This window comes from Spermophilus citellus (genome assembly GCF_964194105.1).
Source record: "Spermophilus citellus genome assembly, chromosome: 11".
In the NCBI taxonomy this organism is placed as follows: Eukaryota; Metazoa; Chordata; class Mammalia; order Rodentia; family Sciuridae; genus Spermophilus; species Spermophilus citellus.
Window position 1 is genome coordinate 37,941,077 of NC_138192.1, and position 17,643 is coordinate 37,958,719.

The 17,643-nt window shown below is 39.4% G+C and overlaps 1 pseudogene across 1 annotated transcript; it reads left to right on the forward strand.

Annotated features, from left to right (window-relative positions):
* The first annotated feature begins 2,516 nt into the window (after positions 1 to 2,516).
* LOC308630512 (large ribosomal subunit protein uL22-like) lies at positions 2,517 to 3,066 on the forward strand (annotated as a pseudogene). The gene has a single exon. The product of its transcript is annotated as a large ribosomal subunit protein uL22-like (transcript).
* Positions 3,067 to 17,643: the final 14,577 nt, after the last annotated feature.

Sequence of the window (17,643 nt, forward strand, 5' to 3'; positions counted from 1 at the left end):
GTTGTGGAGGGGTGCAGAGGCTCCTTACACCCGGACAGAGAAGAAGCTTGAGGCCCTGGTGGCCTCAGAGGCCATCTGATGCTGCTGAGGTTTTTGTGTGTACTGTGCATTCTGTGGCAGGATGGGTGTAGAATTGGGCAGTCATCCTGAGGGCAGGGGTAACCCAGACTCCTATACTAGCAAGTGGGGCACAAGTTTGGAACAAAAAGTGCTTTGTCTACTAGTCCCTTGTCCCACGAACTTCAACAGATTCTAGGGCTGGTACGATATGCAACCAAAGAGGCCCCAGATTGTGCTGATGCACCAGAGTCAGCAGAGCCATGGCCCTTTAAGGAATGAGCAGCCCCGGAAAGTGACCACACTTGGTACACCTGTGGATTTAGCAGAGGGTCCTCAGCCATGGGACTGCTGTTACTAACAGCCCTCTACTGACACCTTGTGGCACGATGTGGGAATAGACAGCAGCCAGCAGGCTGGGTCCTGCGCCTTGGCAGTGCATAGACCGCGACCCCTGATGGTCTGTACAGACAGCTGGGCTCTTTTTCAGGGGTTAACTTGTGGACTACTACTACATGGAAAATGGACAACTGGACGTTAGGGCATTGGCCTTTGTGGGGTTAAGCCATGTGGCAGGATCTTTGGGCCATAGGTCATGAAAAAGGGATAACTGCATCACAAGTCACGGGCCATGCCCCTGGAGTAGCCCAGGGAATGATGAAACAGGCACTTGGGCTAGGGTGCCGCGGTTAGAGCGGCGCCTCCTACCAACTTGGCTGGCAGGCAGGCTGCATCCGCTTACAGCATGCAGGGGGGTCTGCCTTTAAGGTGGGAGGCCCTGCTAGCGGAGCCTCACCCCCTACACGGGGGAGCCCCTGGTGGCCAGGAAATGCAGTGGTGCATCCCTCTGCCACAATGGCAGGTTGCCTACATTGGCCCTTTACCAAAGGCAGAGTGACCCTATTTGCCTTGGTGGCAGTGGATATGGTACACGCTTGTTTTTTGCCTGGCCCAGTGGCCAAGTGAATCAGCGTGCTACAATTGGCACCCTGACTGTGCTGACAGCCTTGTATGGTCCGCCCATCACAATAGGAAGTGACCAAGGGACTCAAGTTACAGGTCAGAGTGTGCAGTGATGGGCAGCTCAGGAACAGATTCAAGGGAAGCCACGTGTCACATACCAACCACAGGCTGCAGGCATGACAGAGAGCTATAATGGCCTGTCCAGCAAGGACCGAGAAGGGCAGTCAACCCACCTCCCATGAAGGGGTGGGCCCAGCACCTGTAGGTCGTTCTGAGGGCTCTGAATGGGCGTCCTGGTGAGGGGACTACCTCCTATGGAAGTTTTGCTGCATGCATAGCAGCCCAGTACAGGTCCAGGTGACAACAGAGGGTGTTGTACTTAACCCTGGGTTTGGGAAACAAGTAAGTGTTCTTTTGTCTGCCCTATCCCTGGACTGAATAGGGGGCAAACTGTGATTGGACATGGCCCTGGACATAAAAGCCCTCCACCTTCATTGGGTAGCCTGTTATCCCCATGAATAAAGGGTTGGAAGCATGTTCTCCTTGTAACCAGTGAGTGGACCCCCTGGGTACATGTGACTTGGACAGGTCCCATGGGTAGGACACAGATTTTAAAGGGCCTGTTTGTTATTTCCCTTTGGCCAATTATGAGTTCCTGGGTGCACACTAAGCCCAGTGAAGTTCAGGCAAAACTGTATAAGTGTGATATCACCACCCAGGGAAGCCACTGGAGGTGGTCACTGTGCTTTCCCAGGATTCAAAGCTGACATTCATTTTCCCAGATGGATGTGATTTTCCTGTCCTAATGCCTGTAACTGCCTTGCCCCTTCATCTGTAGGGGTGTCCTGACCAACACCATTGTGAACTGGACACATAGGCATGCAGAGGTGCCTGCTGGGTATACACTGAAATGTCTGTGAGTTTTACTGGACAACCCTGGTGAATCCAGACCATCCCTGGACAATTGGATATGACTGGAAAAGACTTTTATTGCCACCTCAATATGGGATGAAAGCAGCAGTAACTTTTAGTTATCGTAAGTGATAGGGCTTGGCTTTAGGTTGCGTGATTTTGCGTGTATTATTGTTGTGGCCTGTGGATGCAGGGCTCTGCCCTCCTTGCTAAGGAATCATTATGGATTGTAGATGCCTAGATGTGTGGGTTGTTGCTGAGACTTCTGGTGGGCTATGTTGTGTGTTTAGTGTATAGTCAGCTGGCTAATAGCTATGGCCACTGCCCAAAAAAGAATGACCAAGATTCCCACTATGCCTCATCTTCTTTCAGTTGCCAGATCCTTGAGCCTTGTTTCCTGGGTCAGAGCCTCTGCATGACAACATGCTATGTTCACATAGCTGAAAACCAACGATAAAATCTCCCTCCACAATCCAGTAAAACTGCTGCCTGTGTATGAGCTAACATAAAACTGACATCTGATTTATCCACAGGAAACATGGAAGCCAGAAGAAAATGCCGGCTGCCTGAGATGATCTGTGAAAATGGTTCATTACTCACTTCACCTGGAAAACCCCACACCATCATGCAAATCAAAGGCTCAAGTCTTTGTGTTCACTTTAATAACACCCATGAAACTGTGCAGGCCATTAAGGGTATCTGAAAAGCTACCGAGAACTGAAATATGTCACTTTAAAGAAGCAATGTGTGGCCTTCTGGCATTACAATTGTGGAGCTGGGAGTTGTCCCCAGGCCAAACAGTGGGGCTGGACACAGGGTTGGTGGCCCTAAAAGAGTGCTGAATTTCTGCTGATCATGATTAAAAATGCAGAGTAATGCTCAACTTAAGGGTTTGGGTAGAGATTCTCTGGTCTTTGAACATGTTCAGGTGAACAAAGCAAGGAAAGTGCCTCAGCACATACAGAGCTCATGGCCAGATTACTATTCATACATTAGCTCCCCTGCTGCACTGAGAGGACCCTCACCAAAAAGGAGCACCTTGTTCCTAAAGCAGAAGAGCAGGCTGCACAGAGGGAAAAGATGTCCCAGAAGAAACTGAAGAAACAAAAACATACGGCCCAGGCACTTAAATAACTCATGGCACATAAGAAAATGCAAATGAAAGTAAAAAATGAAAAAAAAAAGATAATGCAATGTAGTTTTTAAAATTTTGAGAGAAAAGCCCACCAATCTAGAATTCTGAACCTTATAAACCAGAAATTTTGCTTTCTAAAAGAAAAAAATAAAGATTTTTTGCTAGTAGACTTGCCTGGCAAGAAACGTTTTAAAAATTCTTCAAGCAAAAGAAAAATGATAGCTTTTAGAAGCTCATATCTGCATAAATGGCGTCACAGAATAGATAACAGAATGTAAAATAAATGCTTTATTTTTATGTGTGCACTTAAGTGTCTCTGTTCTACCATTGCTAGGTAGGAGTGCTCGGTGTTTGTCACGTCCCTTGGTCCAACATGAAGTTGGCACCTTCTGTTTCCTTGTTGATCTTCAGTCTGCTCTGCCTGTACCAGAGTGGAGTATTGTATACTGGTGTGCTTTCCTCTTCATTTCCACAATGTTTTCTTCATATATTGGGACATTTTATTTGGAATTTTTATGTTTATATTGATTCTATCTTCTCGGTGAATTGATCCTTTCCAGCACACAATGTCTTTGTCTCCTGTGATGATTTATGACATAAAGTCTGTTTAGTCTCAGAATAGTCACCTCTGTTCCCTTGGGGCTAAAACTTGCATCAAATTTTTCTTCCAATGAAAAAAAGATAATGTCAGCCAAGGCCACAGAGAACATATCACCAGTGACTTTGGTGTTGATAGAGTCTCTGCCCTTGAGGTTTTCAGAGGACTGCAAGTGAGACCAGCCATTGTCCTGGGCTCCATGTGCAGGCCTAGAAGCCATCCAGCAGCCTCAGCTGTGAAGTGTAAGATCTCTGCATGAGTGGGTACTCTGGATGCCTGGACAGATGATGGTCACTTCACCAGGAAGGTAAAATGGATCTTTACAGAGGGGAGAGCCTGGGTCTATTAAGGTCACCAGTATTTTGGCAGTACTACAGCATTAACCCTAAACTGGAAAAAAAAATCCCAGAAAAGCTGCCTGGGCTGTGGAGAATGGCCAAAGAGAGCCTGGCCCCTTCCTTGCTTCCAGCCCCTTTTTCTCTTGGGGCCAAAAAGAATGTGGCAGTAGGTTTCAGCATCGTCAGCATATGACCTGGGGACAGACATAGTCTCTCTTTTTAAAATTTGACAGGACAACCCATGTGGCCAGGGGATATCCATCACTGGGGCTTAAGCAATCCCTGCTATAACCGTATCCATCAAAGTAAATACCTGGGGAGACAGGCAGAATAAAAAACTGCACCCAGAAAAGACAAAAGAAACTAAGGCCAACTCATGTTTGTAGGCTGCATCTGCAAAGGGGTCATCAAGGAAGCCTAACAAAAGGATGGAAAGGACTCCCCCACTGCATATCAATATGACTAGCTTCAATGATGGTAGGGAACCCACTTAAAGTAGACAGCACTAGGAAAATAATAATGGAGACAGATCAGTATCAAAAATATCCTGTGCTCCAAACCCTTGAATGCAACCTTGGAGAAAAAAGATTAAGATACAGTTTTTGTACACACTGGATTATCCAACCCTCTCCTAGGATAAGTTTTGTTGTGTAAATTAAATGCACCCACAACATTCATAAAGATTGTTCCAGAATATGAATTTAAGAAAGGATCCAAAACTAGAAAAGGTAAAAAAATATACATATGGAAATACTTTAGTATGAAAAATTACAAGGTAAAAGAAGGGTTTCTGGATAAGAAAGTATTTTGTCTGGTAAAGTAATATTCTTGTGCTAAAGTCCAAGATGAAAGAGGGAAAAACTAAAGATGTAAAGAAGTTGTGAATGTTTAAGTCACAGAAAGTTTGCAGAAGGTAAATCTCAAAAATTTTGTGTTTGTGATTAAATTGGCTATAATTAGCACAGTTGGCTAAAGTTATTTGAATTTTAGTATACTGATATAAAGCAAAGTCTGAAACATCAATCTCCTTTTATTAAGATAAATTTCTTGTATCTGTTAGGTTTTATTACTGGGTGAAACTAAGTCTTAAAGGAATTAGGGTTTGTACCTGTTTTAAAGTCTTAAATGATTACTTTGTAACTGATTAAACAAACAACCGTTATTTAGGTTATAACAATATAGTTGACATCCAAAATACATGTGACTAGGTATATGTATGCCTCTCACTATATCTGTCTAAGCCTTGTCTCAGAGTTAGGTACTAAGTTTATAAAGTAAAAGTTTATGTAAGTTTACTGGCAAGATAACAAATAAGTGCTCTCTTTTATACATTGTGTCTGACATAGAAGGGCCACACTGTCATTTGAAGACCTGTCTTATATCTGTTTGCTTTGACTAAGGTAATTTGATCCTTAATACTGTTTCCTAAATGTCTGAGATTTAAGGCTATCCTTTTATTTATCCATGCAGACCTGTGGTTATTTTTTACCATATACTCTGGATTCTAAATTGTACTTTAAAAGTTAAACTTAGTTAAATCTAAAGCTTAGGAGAGCACTTTGCCAAGTTGGTGTCTCCAAACTAAAATTATCTGAAGCAATAGTCTCAGATGGGTATAGAAATAACAAATTGGGTTGGTATTTATTCCTGTCATTTTCTGTTTTATAGCTGGATAAAATTACCTGTTATTAATAAATTACATATACAATTTTGTTTTACTCTTCACACTGGAATTGGAATTTACATGTATTTTTGAAAGATAATAAGGAGAGCCTGATCTGTTTAAAGGGAACATTGTAAAACATGGAAGCATTTTGGCACTTTTTACCCAAAAAGAAAGTTAAAAGCTCTCTTAGCCTTTCTTTGATTCATGTTTCAGATGTGATGTTGTATAATTTGTGAAGTTCCTTTCCTTACCTGAGATAAGGCTGTGCCACCACCTTACTCCATGTTAGAATGGCTGCAAAATAGTTTAGGCTTCAGCTCATCTAAAGTTGTGTTCAAAAGATTGATTTTTGTTGTAAAGATTACTGTGATCTGAAAAAGGGGATATAATATATAACTAAGTAAGGTAGAAGATTATAAAAATAATTTTTCTTGGTTCATAGTTATTATACAAACTGAATGCTTTTGCTCTGTTAATTTCATTTTATATTTTCCTTGTAAAGTTTATAACTGTTGCCTGTTAGTATTTTGCAGAGATGGTGTTTCTAAAAAAAACCAACCTGGGTTAATTTGATATAATAAGCCATCATTTGTAGAAAAGATAGTATATAATGCTGACTTCCAGTACTAATATAATCCCCAATTAATGAAAGAGGTAATTATAAAATTATAGATATTAAAGTTACTCCTTCTTTAAAACTGGAGAACTTGGCTTACTGGGTGTTTACAACTGAAAACTTGGAGACCAAAGTCAAGTAAAAGGGCCAACGGAAAAGCAGCCAACATTTTGGCCCTTGCCTTCTAAGGTCAGCCAGGACCCAGTGAATGATGGGACCCCGTATCTGGGCCCTGCAACTCTGGTGAGTCATCTGATCTGCTGATCAGGGAGATTGCATGGGCCCAGAGAAGACAACCAGTGCACATTTTGCAAACAGAAGGGTCATCAGAGACAGAAATGTCCCTAATGCTTCCAAGAGAAGCCATATATGGACAGCAGGACCCTGACCCATATCCAGGTAGATGGGACCACTGGTAGAGGAAGCTAAAGGAGGTTTTGTGTATATCCCCAAGAGTGATATGAGGAATCTCAGCCAACTCTTCAGAGTAGATAGAAACAAGGTCAGTTTTGATCAACTTGCTTTTAAAAACCTGGCAGGAGAGTATAGCCTCAGCAGTCCTGCATGGACATTTAAAAGGAAAAATGTAACTTATGATGTACACTTGTGTCAGCCCTGCCAAAAGTAAGTAGGGCTGGAGAATATAAAGTAAGGGTTCTTGTGTGGGAATGCCTTATAATAATTATCTCAAAGGACTCTAGATAGTCACAGTTTGTCCTGAATTGATTTGAGTCTAATCTCAGACAATAAATCTTCCTAACTTCCTACTCTGATAAAATTGATCTATTTTTCACTGATATAATCATGAGTTCCTATGTTTGTGGTTTTCCGAGCCTGGCTGAAATACTTATTGATTTTGTGCTAATTGTTTACAAAAAAGTAATGATTTGCTGTCTTTATTGTTGTCTTAGCATGATCCCTGCCCTATGTATGCCTTTGTCCACTCACCTGCCACCTCACACTGTGGATGTCTGGCAATGAAGACAGGCAATGAAGATACTCAATTTACACAGGGTAATGTTTCTTTTAGCAATAATATAGAAGCAAAATATGGATGGCTATGATGATAAATGTTCTTCACCGTCCACGCCCCTCTGATAGAGAACAAGGACTCTGGGTCACTTCCTCCAACTTTTCCCCCTTTCAGCAAGAAGCAGTTTGGAGATGTTGTCGCCCATCTTTCTATAGAAATGGCATGTAGAACTTGACAGTGGGGAAATGCAACAGTGGTCTACTTTGTGCTTTAAATACAGCCCTTCCTGTTCTGCCACTACAGCTTATTTTTTTATCTTTATTTTATTTATTTATTTTTATGTGGAGCTGAGGATCGAACCCAGTGCCTCATGCATGCTAGATGAGCACTCTACCACTGAGCCAAGACCCCAGCCCCACTACAACTTATTTTTAAATGAATGTCTTTCTCTTCCTCTCCTCCTAATCTCTCCCCCTCCCTAATATCAGGGGAAACATGATTACCTTTCTTCCCCATTCTAGGCTGATTTTTCTTTCCTTGAGTGCACACCCATCAAAGGAAAAAATAATGCAGACTCTGGGGATGGCATCACAAGAACTCAGAATTGACTATCTCCCAAATTTAACAAGTGAATTAAAACTCCAACAGAGAACACGTGGAATGTAGCCCTTAAATCACCTCTATAAAAGCCCCCTATTCTTGTGGATGGAGAATCGCTGTCTTTGGGACAAGAGTCCCCTGTGTTTCTCCTTTGTGAGCAAAGTAATAAACATTCTTTTCTTTCTTTTCAAAAAAAGAAAGATTATTTAAGGAAAAACTGGGCTTCAAAGGACACAGGTGAATTTGTACCCTGAGCAGTTTGTTGTGAGTAAGCAACCTCTCAAGAAATGCTAGTAGAGCTATGAAGCATAAATGAAAGGATAAAAAAGACAGTACCTTGAGCCCATGTGAAATAACAAGAAAAAAATGGTAAATTCAGCCACACAGGTAAATATGCACTCTACTACCACAGACATTCTAGTTTCCTATTTTTATTTTTTTAAAAAATATAAGTATAAAAACAATACATAAAATTTAAGTTGAATGACACCGTGAGAGTCCCTTTTCTATTGCTCTAAGAAAATACCCAAGGCTAGTTACTTTATAATAAAAAAGTCATTTACTCAAAACTTCAGAAGGCTGAAAGTCCAGGATCAAGATGATCTGGATTCCATCAGTTTGGCCTCTGGGGAGTACACACTTTGTTATGTCACAGTATGCTGTGTGATATTGTGTTGGGAGGATGGGAAAGAAAAAATCACGTGGACAGACATAAAGCCAGAAAGCAGAGAGGCAATTACATAACAGGGTGACTACAGCTATTCATAATGCACCAAATAGCCTCAAATTTCTCCCCATAGCAGAGAAAAATATTTGAGGTGAAAGATGTGCTAATTACTGATTAGATTATATAACACATACATGTATTTGTGATGTGAAAGCATTACACATGTGTGCACCTCCTGAATTTTGTACATTAGATCCAAAAGGCAAGGAAGACACTCAATTTACACAGGGTAATGTTTCTTTTAGCAATAATATGGAAGCAAAAGCAAACGTGATAGTTGAGAAAGAAAGAGAAGAAATTACATCACCAGATTGGGTAAACACCAACACCTGAAGCCCTGTAGCTGCCAATCCTGGGGCAACACTTCAGGGTCCTGACTGGAAGTCCCAGGCAGAGCATCCTCTCCACAGGTGAGACTCTGAGATCTTATTCCCAGTGGGGCTCTTTAAATACAAGTTAGAGGCCTAGTGATCCCCTCAAGGACACTTCCTCACTCTACAAATACTGGCCAGATCCCTGAAGGGAGGAAGTGCTATGGCCTTGAGATGAGTTCATGACTCTGCAGAGGTGCAGGGCCTATAGAAGTATTGTCACTCTTTAAAGTAAGATGTTAACGTTGAAACTGAAGATATGTAAATCTGGGGCTTATTTTCATATCCTTATATCATTCCTATAACTCTCTTAATTTGTTCATCATTACAAACAGAAAAAATGTGTAAAGAGTTGATTTATGCAAATGGCAATTCCCAAATACAGTTTGAATAAAATGTGTGAAAGAATTAATGGAGATGTGGATATTAAGGCACTATTTACCCAATATTATGTTTTACTGATGCATAGATCCTCTAGTAAAGTGGAATAGTGTGATATCTGACATAATTATTTGATTTGTTACATGACAGTGTTGACATTTACTTTTATTTAGTAAAAAATTGCATATATAATGTGAATACAAGTAAAAATTCACTGTAAACTGGGAATGGTGGCCCATGCCTGTAATCCTGATCTTGTAATCCTTGGGTGGCTGAATAAGGACTTTCACAAGTTCAAAGCCAGCCACAATGATTTAGCAAGACCCTGAGCAACACAGTGAGATATTGTCTCAAAATAAAAAATAACAAAGGGCTGGGGATGTTCCTCAGTGGTTATGTATCCCTGGGTTCAATACACAGAACAAAAAATGGAAATTTAAAAATTAAAATTGAGTACAAAATCCCCCCAATACATTTTTCTTTTGGTTTTATTTTAATTTTAAAATTCTTTTCAGATATATATGACAGTAGTGTATTTTTACATATTATACATACATGGAGTGTAAGTTATTCTAATTAGGGTCCATTCTCATGGTTGTATATGATGGTGAGATTTACTGTCGCATATTTATATATAGGTATAGGAAAGTCATGTTGGATTCATTCCACTGTCTTTCCTATTCCTATCCCATCTCCCTCTCTTCATTCTTCAGCCTAATCCACTGAACTTCTATTCTCCCTTCACCCCACTGCTTGCTGTGTGTTATCATTCACACATCAACATTTCAACTGACCATTTAACCTATGGATTTCTAGGATTGGCTTATTTCACTTAGCATGATAATCTCCAGATCCATCCCTTTATTGGCAAATTCATAAAGTCATTCTTTTTTATGGCTGAGTAAAATTCCATTGTGTATATATACCATATTTTCTTTATCCATTCATCTGTTGAGGGCACGTAGGTTTGTTCCATAGCTTAGCTATCATGAATTGAACTGCTATAAACAGAGGCGGTGTATCTGTAGTATGCTGATTTTAAGCCCTTTAGGTATATAGCAAGGAGTAGAAAAACTAGGTTATTTTACTCACCCTTTTGGCTACTATGACTAAACTAACTGACAAGAACAACTTTAGAGGAGGAAAAATTTATTTGGGGCTCAGTTTCAGAGGTCACAATTCACAGATGGCAGACTCCATTCCTTGGGGCTTGAGGTGGGGCAGAATATCATGGCAGAAAGATGTGGCAGAGGGAAGTGGCTACATGATGATCAGAAAGCAGAGAGAGAGAGAGAGACTTCACTTGCCAGATGCAAAATAAATACCTCAAAGTCATGCCCCAAATGACCCACCTCCTCCAGCCACATCCTACCCAACTTCAGTTACCACTCAATGAATTCCATCAGTGGATTAATCCACTTACTGGGTTAAGCCTCTCATAACTCAATCATTTCTCCTCTAAACCTTCTCACATTGTCTCATAATTTGAGGGATATCCAAACCATAACCCTCTGCCCCTGCCCCCAAAGCTTATGAACATCTCACAATGCAAAATACATTTAGTCCATTCGCAAGGGTCCCCATAGTCTCAACATTTCCAAGGTTGCCCAAAAATTTAAGTTCAAAGCCTGCTCTGAGACTCAGGGCAAGCTTACACCAAAAGCACCTATAAAACTCAACAGCTATTTATAAGTACCCAATATATAAAGGTACAGGTAAACATTTCCATTCAGAAAAATAGAGGCATAAAAAGAAGGCTTATGATCAAAGCAAGACCAAAATCCATCTGGACAAACAAATCCTGCAGTTCTGTGTCAGCATCTGGAGCACATGGTATGGTGTCCTCTTAAAAGGGCTTGTGTAGCTCTACCCCTGTAGCCTTGTATGTCATAGCCCAAGTGGCTTTTCTGTTAGTTTGTCTGCCTGACTCCTGCAGCTTCCCTCAGTGGACATTCCATGATTACTTACATTTCTCAATCTTGGGGGTCTCCACTGCAGCTTGGGCTTCATCCTCCCTTCCCCATGCATAGCCCTGAGGGGGTGTCCAAGGGACTCTGACCCTGCTAAACATTTCATGGCCTCCCAGGCCTTCCTTTGAGATTTGGTGGAAGCCTTCATGTCCCCCAACTCTAGCACCCTTCATTCCTCAGAACCAGCACAATATTGTTGAAACCAAGGTCTGCCACCTCTTGAGCAGTAGCCAAGCATCCAGGGACCCTGGCTGCATTGGCCTTCAAGTGCCTACGTGGTTGAGCAAGTTGGAAAAACTTCCTAGCCGCCCCCCACCCAGACAAGAAGGGTGCCTCCCTGGTGTCTTCTCAAGGAATTTTTACTTTTACTCCCCCGAGTTGGAGATGGCTGTGGTCTTACCAATTCCTGGGATGCCCTCAAGCCATCATTTTTTTATAGAGTATGGGCAAAGTCTTTGCATCCTTTAGTGGCAGTAAGGTCCTTAACAACTGCAACTTCTTTAGCCCCAGTTCTACTCCTTCCTTTAAAGTCCAAGGTTCTCAAATATTTCTGCTCCTGAATATTACAATAAATTTGACCAAAAGCCACCTGAACTACCCATGCCACTTCCTGAATGCCATGCTTCCTAGTTTTTAGTTTGATACAATCCCATTTATTGATTCTTGATTTTACTTCTTGCATTTTGGGAGTCTTGTTGAGACAGTTCCTAAGCCAACATGATGGAAATTTGGGCCTACATTTTCTTCTAGAAGAATCAAGAACTCTGGTTGAATGGTTTTGTCCTTGATCCATTTGAGTTGTGTGCAGGGTGAAATACAGGTTAAATTTTATTCTGCTACACATGGATTTCCAGTTTCCCCAGCACCATCTGTTCAAGAAGATATCTTTTCTCCAGTGTATGTTTATGGCACATTTGTCTAGTATAATATAATGGTATTTATGTGGGTTTGTCTGTGTCTTCTCTTCTGTTCCACAGGTTTTCATGCCTATTTGGGTGCCAATACCATGATGTTTTTGTTACTTAGATTAGTGGTCTAATTTAAGGCCTGGCATTGCAATGCCTCCACTTCACTTTGCATGCTGAGAACTGCTTTGTCCATTCTGGGCCTTTTGTTTTTCCAAATGAGTTTCATAACTGCTTTTTCTATTTCTATGAAGAACATCATTAACATTTTAATAGGAATTGCATTCAATCTGTTTAACACTTTTGGTAGTATGGCCATTTGGGCAAGACTAATTCTGCCTATCCAAGCAAATGGGAGATCTTTCCAACTTCTAAGGTCTTTGATTTTTTGCTTTAGTGTTCTGTAGTTTCCATTGTTGAGGTCTTTCACCTCTTTTGTTAGATTGATTCTCAAGTACTTTTTTGAGGTTATTGTGAATGGGATAGTTTTCTCTTTCAGTTGATTCATCATTGATGTGCAGGAATGGAATTGATTTATGGGTGTTAATTTTATATCCAGCTACTTTGCTAAATTTATTTATGAGTTCTAGATGTTTTCTGGTGGAGTTTTTAGGTATGCTAAATACAGGATCAAGTCATTGGCAAATAAGGATAGTTTGATCTCTTCTCTTCCTATTTATATTCCTTTAATTTATTTATTTTTTTCCTAATGCTCTTGCTAGAGTTCCAAGAAATGGTGAAAGAGGGCATCTCTGTATTATTCCAATTTGTAGAGAGAATGCTTTCAATTTTTCTCCACTCAGAGATGTTGACCTTGCGTTTAGCATATTTAGCTTTTACAATGTTGAGGTATGTTCCTATTATCCCTAGTTCTCTTAGTGCTTTCATACATGAAGGGGTGCTGGGCTTTGTCAGATGCTTTTTCTGCATGTATTGAGATAATCATGTGATTCCTGTCTCTTAGACTGATGTGATTAATTATGTTTATCGATTTCCATAGTTTCCAACCTTGCATCCCTGGGATGAACCCACTTGATCATGGTGCACTATCTTTTAAATACATTTCTGTATGCAATTTGCTAGTATTTTATAAATGATTTTTGCATTTATGTTCATCAGGGAATGGGTCTGAAATTTTCTTTCCTTGATGTGTCTTTGTTGGTATCAATGTGATACTAGCACGGAACGAGTTTGGAAGGATTCCCTCTTCTCTTTTTTGTTTTGGATACTGGGACTAAACCCAGGAGCACTTAACTACTGAGTCACATCTCCAGCTCCTTTAAAGAATATTTTATTTAGAGAAAGGGCCTTCCTAAATTACCGAGATTATAGGTGTACGCTACTGTGTCTGGATCATTTTTTTTCCATAAAAGAATTTGATGAGGATTGGTGTTCTTCTTTGAAGGTCTGGCACAGTTCAGGGAATCCATCTGGCCCTGAGCTTTTCTTTGTTGGTAGGCTTTTGATAGCATATTCAGTTTCCTTGCTGGACATTAATCTGTTTAAAATTTCTGTGTCCTCCTGATTCATTTTGTGTGGGTCTATATCTCTAGGAATTTGTTGAAGTCTTCAAGATTCTCTATTTTATTGAAATACAAATTTTCAGAATAGGTTTTCATTCTCTTTGGTATTTCAATAATGTCCATGATGATACTTCCTTCTTCGTCATGGTTTTAGTAATTTAAAAAATTTCCCTCATTCTCTTGGCTAACTTGGCTAAGGGTTTATCAATTTTGCTTTTTTTTTCCCCAAGAGTCAACTTTTTGTTTCATTGATATTTAAATTTTGTTTCAATTTCATTGACTTTGGCTGGTTTTAATTATTTCCTCTCTTCTCCTGCTTTAGATATTCTTATCTAGACCTATGTTAGGCTTTGTGTGTGTGTCTGTGTGTGTGTGTGCACGCGTGACTTTGTATTCTTTTAATGAATGAGTTTCATGCAACCAACTTTCCTCTTAGAATAACCTCCACAGTTTCCAGAGATTTTGATATACCATGTCACTATTCTCACTTACCACTAAGTATTTTTTTGTTTCCCCTCTGATTTCTTCTGCTATCCATTCGTGATTTAATATCATATTACCTAGTCACCAGGTGTTAAAGTAGCTTCTATGTTTTATTTTATCATTGATATCGAATTTCATTCCATTATGATCTGATAAAATGCAGGGTAGTATCTCTATTTTTTTTTATTTGCTAAGCGTTGTTTGTGGCCTAAGATATAGTCTATTTTAGAGAAGGATTCATGTGCTGCTAAAAAAGTGTATTTAGTTTTTGATGGATAAAACATTCTATATAGTCTGTAACGTTTAAATTATCAAAATTTCTTTTAAGTTCAACAGCTCCCTTCTTAATTTTTATTTGGAGGATCTGTCCAGTGGTGAGAGAGGAATGTTAAAGTCACTCAGTGTGATCTATTTGATTCTTGAAATTGAGAAATTTTTTTGTGGTGCTGGGGATCAAACCCAGGGCCTTGTGCATGTGAGGAAAGCACTCTACCAACTAAGCTATATCCCCAGCCCCAAGAAGGATTTCCTTTTATGTACATAGATGCTTCATTATTTGGGGGCATAAATATTTAATACTGTTATATCTTGATGATATACAATTCCCTTAAGCAGTATGAAATGCACCTATTTGGCCATTCTGATTAACTCTGGCTTGAAGTCCACTTCTTCTGATATGGGAATAGAAACCCCTCTTATTTACAAGATCCATGTGAATAATGTTTATCCCATTCTTTTACATTGAGTCTGCAGATGTCTTTGCTTATGAGGTGAGTCTCCTGGAGACAACATATTGTTAGGTCTTGTTTTTAAATCCAATCTGCTAGTCTATAGCTTTTTGATTGATTTTTACAATGTTAATACTGAGAAATACTTTTTATTGCTCACCATTTTTATTTATGGTTTTTAATTTGAATACTTTCTCCTTTGATATTCTTCTAGTGTAATTCCTCCCTTTGCTGGTTTTCAATTTTATTTTAATACACTGTATAGGTATTCTAAATATTCTTCATGAAGCATTTTCTTGAATATGTCTTGTGGTACAGGCTTTCTAATTGTGAATTCTCTTAACTTTTACTTACCATGGAAGATTTTTATTTCATCATCAATTCTGAAGCTTTATTTTGCTGAGCATAATAGTCTAGGTTGCTATCCATTTTCTTTCAGAGTGTGGTGTATATTATTCCTGGACCTGCTAGCCTTTAGAGTCTGGACTGAGAAATCAACCAATACTTGGATTGGTTTCCCTTTAAATGTGATCCGTCAGCTTTTCTGGCAGCCTTTAAAATTCTATCCTTATTTTGCATGGCAGGCCATTTCATGATAATGTGCCTATGGGAGCATGTTTTAATTTTGCATATTTGAAGCTTTGTAGGCCTGTATTTGATTTTCCATTTAATTTTTAAAATATGGGAAATTTTCAGATATATTTGAGAACATCATGCATTACTTTAGTTTGTATCTGAGCCTTCATTTATCCCATAAATCTTATATTTGGTCTTTTCATGTTGTCCCAAATTTCCTGGAAGTTCTGTTCATTGACTCCTAACATCTTTTCTTCAGAGTCAACCTTATGCTCAAAATTACATATTTTGTTTTTCTTGTGTGGAACTCTATCTTCCAAATAGTCTATTCAGCCAGTGATGCTTTGGGTTGAATTTTTAATTTGGTTTATTGATTCCATAATTTTGAGGATTTCTCTTTTTTAATTTATTAAATATATATTTTTTAGTTTAAACAACACCCTTATTTCACTTGTTTATTTTTGTATGTGGTGCTGGGGATTGAACCCAGGGTCTCACACGTGCAAGGTGAGCGCTCTACTGCTGAGCCACAACCCCAGCCCCAAATTTTGAGGATTTCTTCTTGACTTTTTCCCCAAATCGCTCTTCATTGAAGTGATCTTTCACTTCCTGTATTTTCTGATTACACTCTTTACATTGTCCTTTGCCACACAGATCAGTTTAAGTATGAATTTTCTAAACCCCTGCTCTGGCATTTCTTCCACTGTAACATCAAAGAATTCTGCTATTGTAGTATTATGCTTTGCTTGTGATGTTTTGTTCCCTTGCTTATTCATATTGTTTGTGTGTCTACCCATCTAACAGTATGGATTTTATGCAGCTGAGTTTCCACCCTGTAGACTTATAGTGTCTTTGAAGGTTTTCAGTACCTCACAGCTTAGGGGTGTTGTGATGAGATTACAATAAATCACCAAGTTGATATTAAAGCAGGAGAAGAAAACTTGATTCATTAAGTGGTAGTCTGGATTTACCATCAGATGGGCCAAGGACAGACTGCAAGTCTACAACCTTTGACCCCCTCCTAGAGTTTGAATATACCTTTATAGTCCAAAACCATATTGATTATAAGTGGCTGTTACTACAATTCAAAACCATAAACTAATATCATGAGATCTAAAATCATAAGAAGAAAGGGGAGTGGGTCAAAACGTCCCTAGTTGAGTACAAGTTAAAGAATGATTACTAATGTTTAGATAATCTCTGACAGGGTACATTGCCCAAAAAATACAGGAATCAAAAACAGAACAATTTTACATTGTATAAGAATTTTTTTTTTGCCAAATTTACTATGCTACGCCACAACTGATGGATACAGAGGCAGGTGTTCCCACAGGAGAAGCACTTCTTACATGATGTGGAGTCTCAGGGTAAATTGGAGTCTGTTTGGTCATTTCCTATATAGCCTGGCCCATAACAGGGGGAGACAAACAATATACAGCATTAGAGCAAATAGTTCCTGTTTTGATGTCTACAATGTTATTTATCACAATAAACAGAAATGATGTGATGTGGTTTTGTCCACATTAAAAACAGTAAGTTTTCAAAAGGGTTTACAATTTTCATGGTGAATGGGGAGAAAATGGAAGCAATTGTAGTATGGGGTGTTAAGAGGGGGGAGAGAAGATAGAAGAAATAAATTAAAGGAAGTGTGAAAGAGAGAATAGACTTTCGCTGTTAGCAGAATTAAAGAAAGAGACTCAAGGAAAATAGACAAGTGAGAAAAAATATGTAAAGTAAAAATAAGTTAGAACTAAAAGAATACAAAACCAAAATATGCTAATCAAACAGCCCTCAAAATGCCAAGCCATGAAAAAATAACTACCTCCAAAAAATGCTAGAAATGAGAAGCAGAGACAAATATGCATATGTATAATTGTCCATGAATCACTCAGATCACAGTAAACAAAATTTAAAAAAAATTTAAAGGTTTTATTGAAAACTTTAAAAAGCTGTTTCCATTGGAGTTCAAAAAATTCTTGGCTTCCCTTCTCAGCAGTGTTGGGTGGGAGGTGGGCTGGAGTGTGATGTTTGTGCCACACACAGGGAGGGGTCATTGGTGTCTGAGAGATCCTGAAAGCAGAGATCCTGGAAGTGAAATTTAGGCTGAGGTAGGCTCCATGT